At 59.0% G+C, this 17,629-nt stretch overlaps 1 protein-coding gene across 3 annotated transcripts in view; it reads right to left on the bottom strand.

Moving 5' to 3' along the window:
* Positions 1–17,629, bottom strand: part of CXXC5 (CXXC finger protein 5) — a 34,557-nt gene that overhangs the window by 16,392 nt on the left and 536 nt on the right. The window contains exon 1 of one of the 3 annotated variants that reach the window (XM_034656117.1): positions 17,523–17,629. The exons of 1 other annotated variant lie outside the window; for it this stretch is intronic. The gene's annotated coding sequence lies outside the window, so the exon portion shown is untranslated. Of the gene's footprint in view, positions 1–17,359; positions 17,503–17,522 lie in introns of those variants that run through there. One more of the 3 variants, XM_034656118.1, reaches the window with a different exon arrangement.

The raw sequence follows: 17,629 nt of genomic DNA, 5'->3' as shown, positions 1-17,629 counted from the left end.
AAGTGATTATACCTCTTTGCACCTCACCACAGCCCTCTGAGTGGCTTAGGGGATCATCCCCATTTCCCAGATGAGGAAAATGTCTCAGAAAAGCTAAGGAACCTGCCCAAAGCCACACAGCTTGGAGGAACCCAGGTCCAAACCTCTTGAAAGCCCATGTTCCTCACCTTGCTGGCCTCTTGCAGGTCAGTATCCTTGACCTGTCCTGTGGGTCCATAGGGCTACCATTTTCCCTATTTTATAGATGGCCACCTCCTGCCTGAGCCCCGACCCTTCCTCGGTCTGGACAAAGCCTGTACAGAGCCCACACTCCTCTTGACACTAGAACTTGATCAGACTCTTATGGTCAGGGGCCCTGCCGGGAGGTCCTAGGAATGGAGTCCCTATGTATCCAAGGGAGCCCTGGAGCATGGGGCCTCCTGCCTCAGCCAACTGGGTCATCGTGAGGATTAGGTATGGTGGTGGAGGAAGCCCCCACGTGAACACACAGGGCAACACAAATGTCTGATGGAAGGGCTGGGGGAGGAGGCACAATGGTACTGGGGGAGCCAGGATCGGGGGGCTGGCCACGTTCTTCAGCCCTCTCCTCAGGGAACAGAGTCCACTCTGAAGCCCCTATCACCCACACTTGGGACGGGGCTGCCTATGGGAGCATTCCTCCCCCGGGAAGAAGCCTAAGCTTTACACACCCCCTACACCACCGTGCTGGAGGACAGAGCTGAAGAGGTGGGCAAGTCAAATCCTTTCTGGGCCTCAGTTGCTTTATCTGCACAGCAGACCTATCATGTCCTTTGAACCCTCTGGGTGTAAGTTTAGAGGTTTTGAAAAAAGTTATTTGTAAGCAGCGGACACAACATTTGGCTGTCTGTGCTGGCCACAGCACTTGAGACACTGGAGCTGGTATACAGAAGCTTGACAACGGCTTGTTGAACATGCTAACAAGCAGCTGAGTTCTCAGGGTGTCCACGTGCATCTAGCAGCCCAGTCCACACACACTTCCCAGGTGTCTACTCCCAGGCAGGATACTCGTCTGCCTCCTCCTCTTCCCTGTGCTTCCGTGGGCTGCACCAGGACTGCCCCGCCAGGTCACTGGGGTCCCTCTCCCCAGCCCGCCCAGGAACCGGCACGTCTCAGGCCGGTCAGCACTGACGTCATTAGGACTGGCTGGGCGTGGAGACTGCCACCTCCGGAACCACCAATTAATTAACTTTTTCAAATTAATTTCCTAAGCAAAATTCCATAATTACATCTATCTCCATCAGCCCACACTAGGCAGACAAGAGGACCCCGCCATGAGATCGAATGCGGGGTGAGGGATGACCACACCAGCCCCAGGACCAGGGCAGGGAGGTGCTGCGGGTTGGGTTTCACCCCAGCAAAGCAATTGCCTGATGTCCTTATGGATGCCGTCTGGAAGGGGAGGGAGTGGAGAAGCCAGAGCCCATGCCACCCCCCAGTCAGAAGGGGGGTGCCTCAGGGAGACTCATGCCTGCCCAGCTCATCCTGCTGCCCCCATCCCCCACCCCGTGCCCCCAAACCACGGTGGGTCTTGGCAGGGCCCAGTAGCAGCACAGGCACTGCGAGGCTGAGAAGGCCGCGGCTGCGGCGTTCTAATTTCCCAAAGGGGCTGAGATTAATTAGCTCACACACAGGCGCAGAGAGGGAGAGGAGAGTGGGAACAGGGGTGGGTAGCATCAGGCGAGGAACGGGCTGGTGCCCCTCCCTGCCCATCCGCCAGGCAGGCAGGCAGGCAGGCAGGCGGCCTTGACAGCCTGGGTGCTCTGAAGGTCAGTGGCCAAGCCGGCTGAGCCAGCAGGCTGGCGCTGTCTCCTTCCCAGAATCCCTGAGGACCGAGGTTGGGGGGGACAGCAACCAAGAGGACAGCTCAGTGTATGTGGGGGTTCCACTGTCACCACCATCAACGGAGTCTGTGCCAGGTGCTCTGTCCACGCTATCTTGTTTTATTCCCACAGTAGCCCATGGTCCACCCATCTCACAGATGAGGACGCTAAGGCTCAGCGCTGAGTGGGGCAGTTAAGTGTGGATGGTGGAGGTGTGACTACAATCCAGGCTGGCCCAACTCTAGAGCCTGCCCTGCTCCCGCTGGATCCCATGGCCAGCATGAGGGCTGCAGGAACCCTGTGCATGGGGGACCTGGGAACACCAGGTGAAGGCATGTGGGTGTGTGTCTGAGTAACTTACCTCTCCCCCAGAGAGCATGCATGGCAGACTCTGGGTCATTTCACAGATGCAGAAACTGAGACTAGAAAGGGGAAGTGACTTGCCACACAGCCCAGAGCCCTAAACACAGTCTGCCCCTCCATTTGAGGCTAGTACCACTTTCCAGACACAAACCTGACTCAGTGACCTCTAGTGAGCCCTGACCTAGGGCCACACTGTGCCTGGTGCTGTCTTTGGCTAACTGGCACACTGACGGGGGGGGGGGGCAGGGGACACTGCTGTGGCTGCCCCTGTGTATAGAAGAAGATATCTCCAGCTCAAGGGCACTTTCTCAGCTAGTCTGTGCAGGGCTCCCTAGAGGGGAAAGGAGCCCCTAGGAAGGTGGGAGGTTGGGAGATGGGGGAGGTGTAGGACCTTGACCAGGCCCCCAAGCGGCTCTCACAAGCCTAGCAATTGCATTTCCCAGAACTTATCTGCAAGGTGATCCCCAAACCCTAAGGAGTATCAATCTACTCCCCGGTGCACCCTCTGGCCCCTACCCCACCCCAATGCAACAGGCTCACCCTTCCCAGGCCTAAGGAGCCAGCAGTCCCAAGGGCCTTGGGTCCAAACCTGGGGCGTGCCCTGACACAGCAGAGGTCCCCAGGACAGTCAGGGGCTGGGCACAGGTGGGGAGGAGGCTGGCCCAACTAGGAACAGTACTCATCAAGTGATCATGGAGGATGGGTAGGACCCCCATCCTCTGCCCTGAGGCACAGGTTCGGGTCATGAAAGGGTCCAAGTGGGCTTTGTAATGAGGGTTCCTCTGTAGTAGCCTAGGTGACCAAGGAGAAGTTGCTTGACCTTGCTAAGCCCATTCCAGGGTCTGTGAAATGCACACAATGACAGCCCCACCCTCGTCACGGTCCTAGAGAGGACAGAAGCTCTCAGTGCAGGGCAGCATACAGAAGGTACTCAACACATGATGGCTGTTATTATTATTTTTACTGCCATCATCAGCCAGCAAAAGAATGGCAAGGACGGTTCAAGCCAGGAGTGCCAGGTAACCTAGGTTGTGGCCCTGGTTTTGTTACTGTTTGCCTTTGTGTCTGAGCCAATCCCTGTGCTTCGGTTTCCCCAGCCCCGTGGAGGGCACTCCTCCCCCGCCCTCTTATCTGCAGGAACATAGGGAGACCAGCGCTCGGTAGAGGTCTGAAGTCTGCAAGGAGGGCAGCACTCAGCTGTCCAGGCTTGCACTGCATTTCTGGCCACAGGAAGAACCCACCTATACCTCCTGCCAACCTTTCCTCCCGCCTCCCAGGCCCCACACCGCCTGCTCTATGTCAGCACTTCCATCTCCAATGGTCCCAACCGCCCTCTCACACAGGTGTGTGCCAAGCCCCTCACCACACTGCAAAGAACCCATCTGGCCCTTGTAAGTCCCTGCTGAGTCTAACTTGTGGCCTTGCTGCATACTGAGGGGTTGGGGAATCGAGAATGCCTGGGATCTAAAGCTGGCTCTGTTTCCTCCCATATTGTAAAGCCCCCAGGAATGTCCAGACACCCAAGGACTCCACATTCCTCTCCCTGGATCGAACCCATTCCCATGCTTCCCCCTCCCTGTGGCCCCAAGGGCAGCCTCTTCACCCCCCCACCTCAACATTTCCCATCTGAGAACAGCCCTGAAGAAGGCTAAATCCAAGACAGTCTAATTAAGGAGTCCGTATTGTGGGGTACCACTCCCAGGAAAATGCCAGCTTTGCAGAGCAGTCAGGTCGGGAGGAGGTCGGACTCACCTGCAGATCCAGGTGTGACATAGTGAGAACCACACCCCATCACCTACTTCAAGTCCTGCAGCTCTGAGACACAGAGATAAGGCTCATACCCATTTTATAGGTGGCAAAAGTGAGGTTAGAGCAGCCTGTGACTGCAAAGTAAGCAGTGACCAAGTCGAGTTTGGAGCCTAGGCCTGTCCAACTCTGGAGTCCAAGGCTTAGGGGACATCCAGTCCTCCTGACTGACCACTGCTGTTTACTTCAGGACGCCTGGGCCCATCTCCCCTCCCTGACCATTGTCTAGGCCTTTAGGAGGCAGATATGCGTGGCCAGGAGGTGGGAGCTAGCCTGGGCCTGAGTCCTTAACAGTCACTTGCCCCTTGAACCTCCCTGGGTTCTATCAATCCTATAGACCCAGAATGATCTGGAGTCTGGGTGTTGGGTGGCTGTGTCTAAAGCCCTTCATGACCATGAAGTCAGACCCATCAGACTCAATTCTCTCACCTGAAAACTGGTGTTTTTTCAGTGTATGAAAAACAGATATGCTCCCGGTTCTGCCCAGTCCAGGGGAGACAAGCCCCAGACCCACTGAGCAGAAGCTTACAGGCTCCCTGAGGGCATCCCTGCAACCCAGCAGCCCAGCTCCTTGTATTCAGCTCCTCTCTGTACCCATTTTGCAGGCTGGTAGACTAAGAGGCAGGAACTATGTCTGAATTCTAAGTCTCAGGGTACTGGCTGCAAGGTGGGGGAGATAATGAGAGACTTGGGAGCCAAGGGAACTGAGGAAAGCAGGTGCCAGAGTAAGCAGGCAGGCTCCTAGGGAACAGCTCACTAGGTTAAGGGGGTCCCTTCCCCAATTTCCAGCACCCCCCAATCTTCCATGGAACCAGCCCCCTAAGTGGGGGCAGCAGCTGGCCACTTGGCACTCCCAGGAAAATCGATTTTCCGCGGCTTTTCTTTTCCAGGTCTTTCCCCTTCCTGGCTTCTCTGCACCTCTCCCCCATTTACCCTTAACCCGCTCTGCCCAGGTCAGAGCTCCCCATCCTGGAGGGCAGGGTGGGTTTAACACTGCCAAGCCTGAGACTTGGGCCTCCTTCCCCACAGAAAGCTAAGCCAGCCTGGGGAATGGCAGAAAACACCTCCCTTCCCTCATGTCCCTTATGGAAGCCAGCTGACTCTACATGGCCAAGGATCAGGCCTCTTCTGTGTGACGCCAAAGGGGGGATATGGGTACATGGAGCCCCAACTGTGTCATGTGTGCACGCATGTGTGTGGGGCTGACTAAATATAGTCCCCCCCACCCCACCAGGCTCCGTGGTGTCAGTGCTCCGGACCCAATCCTATGGAACCGTGTGGTTGTGGGAGGGGGCCGAGGACAACGGCTTTACTGCAGCAGTGTCTGGGGTCCTCCCGGAGTACCGCACGCCCACACGTGACTATGCAGGTCCACTTGCCTACGTGTGTGCCAGCGTGTGTGCGTGCCAGAGCCTGGGAGCAGGAGCGCGCTTCCGGGGTGTCCACAGCTTCTGTGACCAGGCCCGCGCTGGGTGTCGGCTGGGTGTGCTGGGTTGTGTGCAACTACGTGCGCTCAGTGAACGTGTCTGTCCCAAGCGTGTGCCCCGGGGTGTGCCGTGTGGGGAGTGCGTGAGTGCACTCTGCCTGCCAGGCCGCAGGGCCTCGTGGGGCTGCTAGGGATGGGGTGACTCACGTCTCCTGAGCTCATCCTGCCGCCTGCCCGCCCAGCTCACCCTGCTCTGCTGGGCTCATGGCCGCCAGCGCAAGAGCGCGGAGGGGGGGTGTAAGGTAGGGGGAGGCGCAGGCAGACACGGCAGGGAGGCCAGCTTGATAAATAACCTGCTGCTTCCCCAGGCCTTGGAGAAGGGGAGGCTGCAACATGGGGAGCAGGGGGGAGCAGGGGGGGGGAGGCAGCCCCGGCCCCCATGGCTCCGGCTGCCCTGGCCCCCACAGCCCAGGCTGCAGCTCCGGTTCCTGTTTCATCGAAACCTGAGCTGGGAAAAGCCTATCCNCTGCTCCCAGGGGCCCCCTGGCTCTGCAGGGCTGACTAAATATAGTCCCCCCACCCCAGCAAACCCCCAAAGTTCACCTCTTCCCACTGGCCCCACCCACATGAGGGCAGGGAGAAGGCTGGGGAGCCCACTGTGTGATCTTAGGCCAGTGTATCCCCCTCTCTGGGCTCTCAGATAGGAAACATCAAGCGTTACTCAGCTCTAGGCCTTAACGTGCCTAACAGGTACTGCTGTACCGCAGACCACAAAGGTGACTAAACTGGGGTCTCTGTCCAGGGAAATAAGGGGCAAGGTCCCCTCCTCCAAGTGATTCCAACCTGCTTCAATGAAAGAATGGCTGGGGGGGGCGGCTCCCCAGCACCCCAAGTACCTGCAGGCTTATAAACATGGCCCCCTCCACCCAGGCTATTCCTTGCCCAGACTGGGCAATACCAGGCTCCTCCAATCTGCCCCAGCCGGACCCTGGCCAGGAAACAAGTTGTGCCAGGCTTGGGGGGCGGGGGGGACAAAGGAGCATGACAGCTGCTATTTCCTGGAGGCCACAGTCGGGCACAACCCGGATTCCTGCCTGGCTCCACACTCCACCAGACAGCCTCTCCTGGGCTCCAGTCCTCAACATGGCACCCCCTTCCCCGGCGTCAGCACCCTATCAGACCCCAGCCAGGGTCACAGTCTCACTGTACTGGTACAGGCAGGAAGACGGTGCCAGATGTACCTTCTGGTTTGGGCTGGGGAGAATGGTGGTCTCTGCAGGGTTCAACAGGCGGGGGAGACAGCCCCACCTTCCCTTCTCCTGCCTGCCTGCCCACCCGGCTGCTTCCCCCAGCCCCACACGCACCAAATTCCCCACATGCCTGTCTGTCTCTGACAGCTCGCGCAAATACTTGGCTGCACGGGCACCCGCTGTTCTGAGCCCGCTGCGCCTCCTCCCCTGCCTTCCCCGGGGGGCTCTGCAGACGCAGCCAGGGATGGGAGGGGGCCAGAGCCAAGAAGCTTGGTGGGCAGTGTGGGGGGGTGGGTGGGGAGGGGAGCGAAGGCAGGGAGCACCAGTCTCGATTCCAAAGCACCACCCCCGGCCCCCAAGCCTGGGGTACTGAGGGACCTGGGAGGCCACTGTGAGCCCGCTCTGGCTGGGAGGCAGCTGCCGACACCCCCACTGCCCCCCGGAACCTCCCAGGAGGACCTTCCGGAGGCCTCCCACTCGCCCCAGCCGATGAAACAGCATCTGCCACCCCCGCGGCGGCAGCTCGGGACAGGGCGGAGGGCACCACGAGGCCCCTGGGGAAGGCTTTGAAATCTGGACTATGGCCCGGCCCCTCCTGGCAGCCCTGGCCTCCCACCACAGGCGCAGCCTTAGAGCATGGTGGGGGGTGCGTTCCAGCCCTCCCGCAGTGCAAGGGGCACACCCGCCCAGCTGCCAGGCCTGGGACATCTCCACTCGGACTGGCTGGGGGACTTTGTTTGCCCCCAACTACCCTCCTTCCTGCTCTGCCTTGCCTCCCTCCCAGGAGACCAGTGGAGGAAACACTTCCTGAGAATGGCTGGGATTTTCCGCTGGACACTGCCTTGCTGGCAGGCTCCTTATCTCCCCCCACCTCATTCCTTCACCCAGAGCCACCCCTGCAACTAAATCATACTCCTACCCCGTGTCTGCGGCCAAAGAGACCCCCTCCCTGCCCCACCGCTCCGCTACTTGCCGAGGCATCCCTAGTATCCCCACCACCCACCCAGCACATATCCAGGCAGAGCTGACCCTGAATGAGACCTCACGGAGTAACACCCTCCATTTTGCAGATGGGTATACTGAGGTCAAGAGAGAGCCCGGTGACCTAGGCCTCCCATCCAGGGCTCTTCCTTTGACCACTACCACACTTTTCTGCCCCAAGAACCCATTCAGCAGCCCCAGACTACTGGAGGCATTAGGGTAACTCCAAGCAGAACTGCTCAGTGCTTTGGGTCCAAATGCCCACTGGCAATCCCAGGCTAGCTTCCCGACATTCTCAAAGCCTCATGGGGGTCCTGAAAAGAACCCCAAATGTATTGCCTTTGTGACGCTAAACTTTGGGGTAGAGCCTCCTCTCCCCATTGCACAGATGGGGCTGCTGAGGCCCCCAGGGGAGGGGGGAGCTGCAGGCGGCCATGAATCAGAGGGGGAGCTGGGAAGCCGCCCGGCCCTGCCGGCTGTCGCTGGAAGCAACAGCCGGCATTTCCTCCTCACACTGGTGCCTTGGGAAGCGTGGGCAGCAGGCGGGTGGGCAGCGGGTGGGTGGGCACCGCCGTGAGGACCCCTCCTGTGCCTACAGGCCAGCCATATCCTCCTTGCTCCCTGACTGGGCCCACACAGCCCACTCCCCATGCCAGCCAGATCTCCAAAGCAGGACGGACCAGATGCAGAACTGGGTTTCTGTCTCAGGTATATACTCATGTCACTTGAGGGCACCCCAGGGAAGCCCCTCCTCTCAGATCCTCAATGTCCCCTAGCGTCAAACAAGATTGAAACATGACCATTCACGCTTTCTTTGCAGTAAAACTCATGGTTCTGTGATTCTAGAATCCCAACACGACAAGAATCCTGAAAAGAATCCTCCGCTCCAAGCATTCTGATTCTAAATTCCTGTGACTAAAAATTCTAGGCCACCAAGATCTTAACACTCCCAGGAAGAAAGGGGGCTAAGCCCACTCTCACCTGGAGCCATGGGCCCAGCTAACCAATTCCCGGAGGGCAGGCCACCCCCTCGCAGCACACACAGCCACTGATGCTGCAGATGTCAGGAAGCCCAGCCCTTGCCAGAACAAGAGCGGGTAGCTAGGGGTTTGTGAACCTGCGCCTCCACCCTGCAGCTCGGAGGGAGGACGGGCGTCAGGTCAGGGCTGGTCTCCCTGCTTCTCAGGTTCCAAGCCAAGCTCCACGCTTCATCTTCCTGTCTTCACCACCCACTGCTTCCTCTTTCCCACCACGGTCCCTCACCTCTCAGGCTCCCAGGCCAATCCCAGGCCAGGCCAGCTGACAGCCAGCCAGGACAAAGGCTTTCAAGCCCACTTGACAGACGGAAAAACTGAGGCCCTGGGAGAAGACAGGACCTGCTCAAGGGCTAGGTCCCAGCAGCCTATTGGTCTCTGGCCGCATCTCTCAGCCCCACCCCCACCTCACTTATCAGAATTCTCTGCAGGCACAGGGTATCTCCACATACCAGTCAGATCACCAACACAAGCACATCTCCTACTCAACTGTCTCCTGAGCTCATTCCCACAGAATCGTCTGGTCATTCATTCATTCATTCATTCCCTCATTCATCCAACTGGCCAATCAGCCCCCCCCCCACCAACCACATGCCAGGCCACTTGCCAGGGAGATGAGGGCCTCAAGGAGACAGCAAAGGCTTCTAGTCAGCACACACAGGGGAGTGCCCGCTGTGTGCCAGGCAGCACGGAAGGTGCCAGAAACAAGTGGACCAGCCTTGGCTGTTCTCATGGTGCTCCCAGCCCGTCAAGGGCTCTACCAGGACCCAATCCCACGTGGCAAGTCCTGGGGCAAGGCACACACTCTCCACCCTCGGTTTCCTCATCTGTCTACGGGGATACTAAGAGCAGCCAGTCACTGAGCTACTGCTGTGGGGATTTAACGGAAATGAAGGCTCGAAAGCCACTAACATAGTGCCTGCCCCAGTCAGGGTTTAGGATGTTGGCCGTTGCCATCACCGTTGTGACAACACATTATTATTATCATAGTAATAACTGGAGGACAGCAATTGATTAGAGCAGCAGCTAAAGCTCTTCAAACACTTAGCTGGTGCCAGACAGTGGGGTACAGGAAGGACTCACTGCCACATCCCACTGCAAGGCTGGCAAGGAGCGGGCTCAGCAAACCCTATAAGCATCTGATGAATGAGGGAATCAATGACAGGAGGCATGGCCCTGCCTCTAAGGAAGGCACCATCCAGCATGTGTGCATGTGTGTTGCACACATATGTCCACGCACTTAGGTGTGCACACGTATGTCCGTGTGAGGAACCTGGGAGGTCCAGCAGACGGCAATTTACGTGGAAGGGGGAGAGGAGTGCAGGGAACACAGCTGCTTAAGGCTACCCCAGGCCCCCCCACCCCTGCCAGCAGAGCTGAGCACAGAGCTGAGGGGACTGTGGCAAGGGCAGGGACAAGGCCTGGCGGGGAGAGCCCCGGAAAGATGCTTTGCATAGTTCTGGCCACCAGATTACAGGCCTAGGCTAGGCCCCTGGGTGGGGGTGTGGGGCTGCCAGGTGCTGCCCCACAGGAATCAGGCCCTAGCGTCCACACTTTATGCCTGTACTGGCATGGGACATGGGTGTTCCTGCCGGCAGGCCAGGCAAGTCCAAGGAGGTCAGAAGAGGTCACAGGGAAGGGGGGAGTGGTGGGCTCCAGGGCTACGTGGGGTCTGCTGGACAGGGGAGGGTGGGTACAGGGCTCCCCCAGGGCCACCGGGCAGGCCTGGCTCTGCCCTGCTGGGGCCGGCAGCTGGAGGGGAGTAAATATAGCGCGGGGCGTCCCGGCCACATTCCTGGGAGGCCAGCACGGCCCGCCTGCCCGCTGCTCTAGGCAGAGCGCAGCAGCCAGGGCCCAGAATTGCCACTGCCCTCTTCCCAAACAAACAGAAAAATAAATAAAACCAGCTCTCACGCCCAGCACAGCTAGGGGGAGGGGGCAGGAAGGGGTGGACAGGGGAGCAGGCAGACAGACCAGTTGCCACGGTTTCTGTTCCGCTGAGAAGGAGGAGGCCAACAAAAGAGGAAAATGGAGGAAAAGGGCAGGGAGATGGTCAGAGACGTCAGAAAAGGGGAGACGATGTGTAGGAGAGAAGGAAGGTGTGAGAAGGAGACTTGTGGGGGAGGCAGGTCAGGAGGGACAGAGGAGGTGTTAGGGCCAGTGGGGGAAGGCAGAGGCAGCCTCTGGGGGTCAGTAATTCAGGCGACAGGGATGCGGGGCTAGGGCAGGGGGCTGGCTCCACGGACCATGAAATATTAAAGAGCCTAGGCCAATGAGTGACAGAGGTCACAGAAATAAGGAGACTAGCCAGGGAGCTACTGGGACCCTGAAGCAGAGGGCTCCTCACTCCCCAACCCCCCCATCCCTCTCCACCACCTCCAGCAGAGCCAGTCTCCCCAACTCTCCTGTTGTGGCTCCTTTCTGTCTTTCCATCCAAAGGGAACAGGCTGAGGGTGGGAGGGGCCGTGGGGATTAGCGATGGCGGGGGGGGGGGGGGGGGNCCCCCCCATCCCTCTCCACCACCTCCAGCAGAGCCATTTTTTTTTTGGGGGACCTTTGCGGTTCCCTCTTCTCTCTGGCTGATCTGTGTGCAGTCGGCCTTCCAGAGCTGCCAGCTACCCTAGCAAGAAGGCCAGGAGGCCTGTCAGCACAGCCGCTGCCACGGTGCCTCCTGGGGAAGGAGGGGGTAGACATCCAGCTTCCCCTTTACAGAAAAAATCAGCCAAGCCACCACTTTCCACAGAGACCAGCGGGGAGGGAAGTCCATGCCTCACAGCTCAGCTGAGCCAGCGAGTAAACGAGCGAGCAAGCCAGCAGGTCATCCCCTAGCCCTCCCACCCCACCCAGGCCCCGTTACCAGACTCATGACCTTGGCCAGTCCCCTCGTCCCTGAGCCTGTGTCTCTGCCAGCCCCACATCACCCTAGGCTTGGTGTGAGGAAAGGAAAAAGAGGGCAAGCAGTATGCTGAAAACCTGCTAGAGCAGGCAGCTGGGGTCAAGCATCTGCCTGTGGACAGCCCTCCCCTGTGTCCTGTGAGGTCAGGCCTCTCATCAGCCCCATTCTACAGATGGGGAAGAGAAACCCAGAGAGGCAAAGTGATGTGCCCAACATCACACACCTGGTAAGGAGGAGAATGGAGACAGGAAGGCTAAGGGTAAGTCACATACTCTTTTCTTCCTCTCCACTGGGGGACATGAAGTCCTTGTCACCACAGAAGACAACTTCTATTGCATGCTGTGGGTCAGCCACTGCTGCTGGGCACTAAACCACCATCCCTGTGTCCACCTGAAAATGGCTTTGCGAGACAGGCACTCTTATTATCCCATTTCAGGGATAAGGAAACTGAGGATCAGAGAGACAACTCACCCAAAGGTCATACATATATCCAGCTAGACAGTGGCATGGCCAGGATTTGTAGCCAGGTCTGGCTCCAGAGTCGGTGTTCAAACACACTCGTCTGGGTGAGGTCAAGGGAGGGAGTTAAGAGGACCCAGTAGGCAAGAGCTCGGTGGTCCTACTGACCCCCAGAACACACCATATTAGAAGGTCAGAAACGAGGTTACAAGTGGTGTGCCAGGAGCTGACCAGCAACTGCTCTGGAAAGAACATGAGCGGAGCCTGTGGGAACCCGGGGTGAGGGCACGGCCTCAGAGCCTGGCACACAGCGATCTCCGTGGTCTTACCTAGAGCCCATGTACCAGACAACACAAGCCCCTCCCCCAGCATGGGGATACTGAGGCTGGTCCAAAGAAGGCCATGTCCTGTTGGTCCCCAGGGTTCCAACCTGCACCCCAGGGCCAGTGTGCCAGCAACTAATCACACCCCTGTAAGAGCCCCCAGTGCTGGCGGAAGGGGGGCAGGATCCCCTCCCTCTCTCCCAGGCCCTGAGAGCCCAGAGGGAGGCCAGCATCAGAGGCAGGAAATGAAGAAGAATTTGCGATCTAATTGAGCTGGCGGGGGATTAGGCGGCAGAATGCAATTACAGGGGCTGGAGCGGGGCCAGGGGCACTGACACCCCAAGATGTGGCCTGGCCCAGGTGACTGGGCCTAGCCGGTCTCCGGCAAAAGACACCCTACTGTGAAGGGAAGGTCAGGTAGGCAAGGACTGGGGCCAGACGGCTCTTCAGGACATAGGAGACTGTAGGGTTCCAGCTCCACGTCACATCCAGAAGCAAGAAGTTTTCCTGGGAATTCTCCCCCAGGGAACAGCCCTGTGGACTCTCACATGGGGAGCAGGCAGATAGAACACACGTAGAACAAACACTCTCACAGGCTCTGCTCACACATGTACACACACGTGTTCATGATCCCAGAAAAGCACCACATACCCACGTCCACTGGTATGGGGACAGACTCCCAACCTGCAGACACACACCTCTGGCCCTTTGCTGCCACCGTCTCCACCAAAGGGGGGGAAAAACAAAACAGAACAAAAAAAATACACCCATGACCTTAAAATCCTTTTATTCCCATAATCACAGGCTGCCATCTCCGTGGATACACGCTGTCACCCCGGCCCCAGCCTGTCTCCCTCCACAGCTTCCAAAACTCCCAGCAGGCAGGCAGACGGGGAGGCTGCCCAGTTACTGCCAGGGAGGGCAGAGGAGGGGAAGGACAGGGTGGGAGAGGTTCAACGCTACACACACACTCAGGGCCTCAACCAGAGAGGGAGACTCAGACAGCCAGACAGACACAGAGAGAAAGAGGAACACAGACACCAGCCACGGAAGACACACACAGACCACTCACTGCCCGCACAGCTCAGATATGCCCACTCCCAGATTCGCTCACCACTTTCCCAATTCAGACACAGAACTCAGGGAGTCAGACTCGCCCAGATTTACAGGAATACACAAATCACACAGATATACACAAATCACGAGTACCCACTCCAAGATTCTAAGCACACACAACTCTGAATATGCACATTTCCAGATTCACAAGGATAAATCCAACTTTCAGATACTCAGATTCACAAACACACAAGTACAGAGGCAATGCGGACCCACACAACTCCTGGATCCACAGATCCACGTGCCCTGATGCAAATACACACAGGTGCAGACTCCCACCCCGCAAGACAGACACACACACATTCAACACACAGATTCAGACAGGACATGCCCCGAGTCATAAGCACACACACCACCTAGCTTCCCACATCCCACACCAACAGACTAGACCCACGCAGCCTCATCTAGCAGCTGACCCTGCCTGCAGCTTCAGGGGACAGGTGGACTGGGTGGGGGATTCCTGCGTCTTTGAGGGGGCCAGCCCTTTCTCGTTGCCTGTAGCCTGGGAGGTGGGCTCAGAGTTGGGGGGAATGAAGGGGAAAGTAAGAGAAAGAAAAAAAAAAAAACTTGAGTGGGATATTCTTGTTGGGCAGTAGCGCGTGAGTAACTGTGGAGGCTTTTTGTGGTCTGGTGAGTTCCAGCTATGAGTGAGAGTTTAACTATTAATACACTTAATCAAGGACACTTCACACACAGGCACACATACACAGGCTAGGACAGCACCAGGTGGTGGGGATCAGGGAGGGAGAGGACCAGAATAAAGGGGGGAAGCCCCAATTCAGGCCCCAGGGGGTGGAGAAAGAGGGAGGAGCGTCTACCCTGGGCCTGCCTCCAGAGCAGGGGCAGAATCAGTGATTCATTTCAGCAGCCCCAGAAAGGTGGGGCTTGACACACAGTAGGTGCTCAAAAAAATACACACCGGGGCAATGAATGATTAAGTTACTTACATATAAAGAATAGACAGTAACGATAACAGTGATAACAATAAGTGAGTGCTGCCCCATCCGTGGCCAATAAGGCCACGTTCCAGAGGACCATGACTGGGGAGTTAGTCCTGCCTTAATGGTCACCCCACAAGACAGCGGGCTCTAGGAAAGAAGGCCTGGGTCTGGCTCATCTGCACACCCCCTCATTCCTCCACCCTATTCTGCATCCTAAAACGTCAGCTGACCTCAGCCCAGCCCACAGCCCTACCCCCCAGAGAGAGACCCCCATTTCCATTCCACTCTCCCATAAATAACCAGGTAGGGCCCTAAAGAAGGTGGGGTATTTAATTCCCAGAGACTTGGTTCTTTATCCAGATACAGCCCTGCTGGCCACACTCCTGTAAGCCTCAGTTTCATACTTGCCAAATGGGTAGAAGGCAGGCAAAAAGCTGAAAGAGGCATCAGGAGTCGGGGGGCGGGGGGGGGGGCTCACAGTGGGAGCCCTTGGAACAGAGGCCTGGGCTGGCCTGGGCCCTGGATGCAGAATCCTCCCTCCTTCTCCCTTCCCCCACCCGGCCCAGCCCAGCCGGGTGGACATTCCAGGCCTCACGTGATAAAGACGAGGCCGCTGGCCCACGGGTAAGTCAACAGGCTCTGTCGGGGGAGAGATAGGAGGCCCAGGCCAGGGTCACCTGCTGAGCCGGGAAAACAGCCGGGCCCAAATACACACATAAATAAGGCGCCAACGGACAGCCAGCCAGCCAAGGGTCTCTCTTCTGCAGAGGAACCTCTGCCCCCACCTCGGAAAGGGAGGCGCCTTGGGAAAGGGAGCCACAAGCCTGGCTAGGGGCTTCCCTGGGAGAGCCCCAGCTCGTGCCAAGATAAGGTGGGGGTGCTTCTACCAAGCTCCCCAGGGCTGACTGAGAACTCAGAGGCCAACCTCTCCTCAGCTGTTCCCACTCCTTCCCAGGACAAAAATCACCCCCTCACCCTCCTCCCCAAGGAGAGAACGATTTCCGTTCTGGGAGGGGGGTGACAGCTGCAGAGCGGGCCACTACCCCCCGCCCCCCCCCCAAGCTCTTGCCGGAGTCTCATCCAGGGAAACTGCTAAATCAACACTACGCAGTAGTAGGTAGCACCGACCTCAGTCTCCCCTCATCGCTCTCAAAAGAGGGTTTGGGAAAAGACTTCGAGTACCAGTTCCTCGGTTTCCTGCGGCAGTTGGGACCCAGGATACGGGGTCTTTCGGGAGGGGGGCTCACGTCAAGCTTAGCCCAGTACGACCGGTAAAAACGTCTAATTTAAACGCTCTCAGTTGCACGGAAGGACACCCCCGCCCCCGCGGGCCGGGGCAGCTGAGGTGGCGCCGGGCGTTCAAATAGCGCTCCAAACAAGTCCGCAGCGACCGCGCACGCAGCCCCCGCCAGGCGGCCCCAGCGGAAAACTTGAAAGGGACTCTGTTTGCCAGCCGCCCGGGGCGGCTCCGGCGGGGGCGAGGGCCGAACGATCACACAAGCCCCCCTCCCCAGTGCTTCCTGAGCAAACGCGGGGGGGGGGGCTGGGCCCACCACAAAACCGAGGACTCCGAATAGCGCCCGCCGCTCAGGGAAAGGCGGAGGTCAAGACGCTGGCTAGCCGGATCCCGGTTCAGCTCTCCCCCAACACGAAGATGCGACTCGAAGACCACCCAGGATCCAGGGGGCAATGTAGGGCGCGGCTGCCAGCCCTTCAGACCCCCGTCTCAGTTGAAGGAGGAAGGTGGGGGTCTTTCCGGATCAGTCCCTACAGAACCCCCCAAATCTGCTGCTGCCTCCTTGCAGCCCATGGCACCAGCCCAACTCCGCGCACCCCTTCCGAGCGGGGGGGGGAACGCTTTCTTGCTCCCTCATTGGGTGCTTCAGCTCTTCTGACAGGTCTCAGAGACAGCCCCCCATTTAAAAACTGGGGTCACTCACTTTCTGTCGACCCTACAAATAAACAAAGCCAGGCGCACCCCGCGCTCCCCGCCGGAAAGCAGCCCATTCCGGGAGAGGACAACTTCCCCCAGCAAGAAAATTAACACATTCTTCTCGCGGCGGTTCAGCCCCTCGCTCTAGGGAAGCAAAGGGGAGGGGGGCATGGGACCGAACTTCATGGGTAAATTTGGGGCCAGAACAGCGAGGCAGGCGCCTGGGACACCCGCCTCCCACACTCCGCAGCTAGAGGAACACCCCCATTCTCCCTCCCTGGCTTTGCACGCTGCTTGGCCACGCGGGGCTCGGGAGACAGACTGAAAGACTCCCCAAGGCTGGGGAAGACGGGAAAGAGAGGCCGCGGGGAGCGGAGGTGGTGGTGGTGGGGGTGATACTTTGACGGGGGGGAAAAAAAAAAAAGGTCAAACTTGATCAGCCCGCCAGGCACCCCGCGGGCAGCGGGGGCGAGGAACCGGAGGGAAAATGTAGAAGCGGCCGCCGCCCCCTCCAAGCGGAGGGGGGAGACTCAGCCACGCGTGGTCCAGGGCAGCAGCTACCGTAGCCCCCAAAACACAGGGCTGCGAGGGGTCTGACGGGGGGAGTGTGCGCCGCAGATCTCCAATCAGCCGCCCCCGCAGGCGGAGCGCCCGCCCAACACCGAGAGGTGAGGACCCGGGCTCCCGCCGCCCCAGCGCCCTCAAGCTCGAGTACTTGGGGAGGAGACGGTACCCCGCAGGGAGAGCCTCGGCCCCAACGCACGGCGCCCAACCCGCAGTCCCCGACCCTAAAACCCCTCTTTTTGTCTGTACTCAGTGATCTGCGACCGAGCCGACTGCGGCTTGGGGAGGCTTGGGTATAGCAGCGGCCACCGAGCGATCACCAGCGCTAGGGCTCCCAGGCTCCAGGGCTCCGTGGCTCCGGCTGCGGGCGCCCCCCCGCCCCTCCCAAACACGGACCCCTCCTTCCCCGTCCCTGGCTCTCCGCACCTGAACTTCGGGGGAGCCCGCGCCGCCAAACTTTCCGCCGACTTGCAGCGAACTCCGGCCCCGGCCGCGCACCGGGCCCCGGGGGAGGAGAGGGAGGTAGGCGGGGAAGGGGAGGGGGCCGGCCTCCGGGGGGGTCGGGGGAGGGCCGTGGCCCGACACCTACCGGCTCTCAGAGTCGTCCAAGCCGCCACGGCCGCTGCCGCCGCCGCGAGGCCGAGGGGGAGGGGTGGGGCGGGGAGCTGCGCTCCGCTCTGGGCACCACCGCCGCGG

This window comes from Ailuropoda melanoleuca, chromosome 3 (genome assembly GCF_002007445.2).
Source record: "Ailuropoda melanoleuca isolate Jingjing chromosome 3, ASM200744v2, whole genome shotgun sequence".
In the NCBI taxonomy this organism is placed as follows: domain Eukaryota; kingdom Metazoa; phylum Chordata; class Mammalia; order Carnivora; family Ursidae; genus Ailuropoda; species Ailuropoda melanoleuca.
The sequence above is the reverse complement of the archived record's forward strand: the minus strand, read 5'-3'. Positions and strand labels throughout refer to the sequence as shown.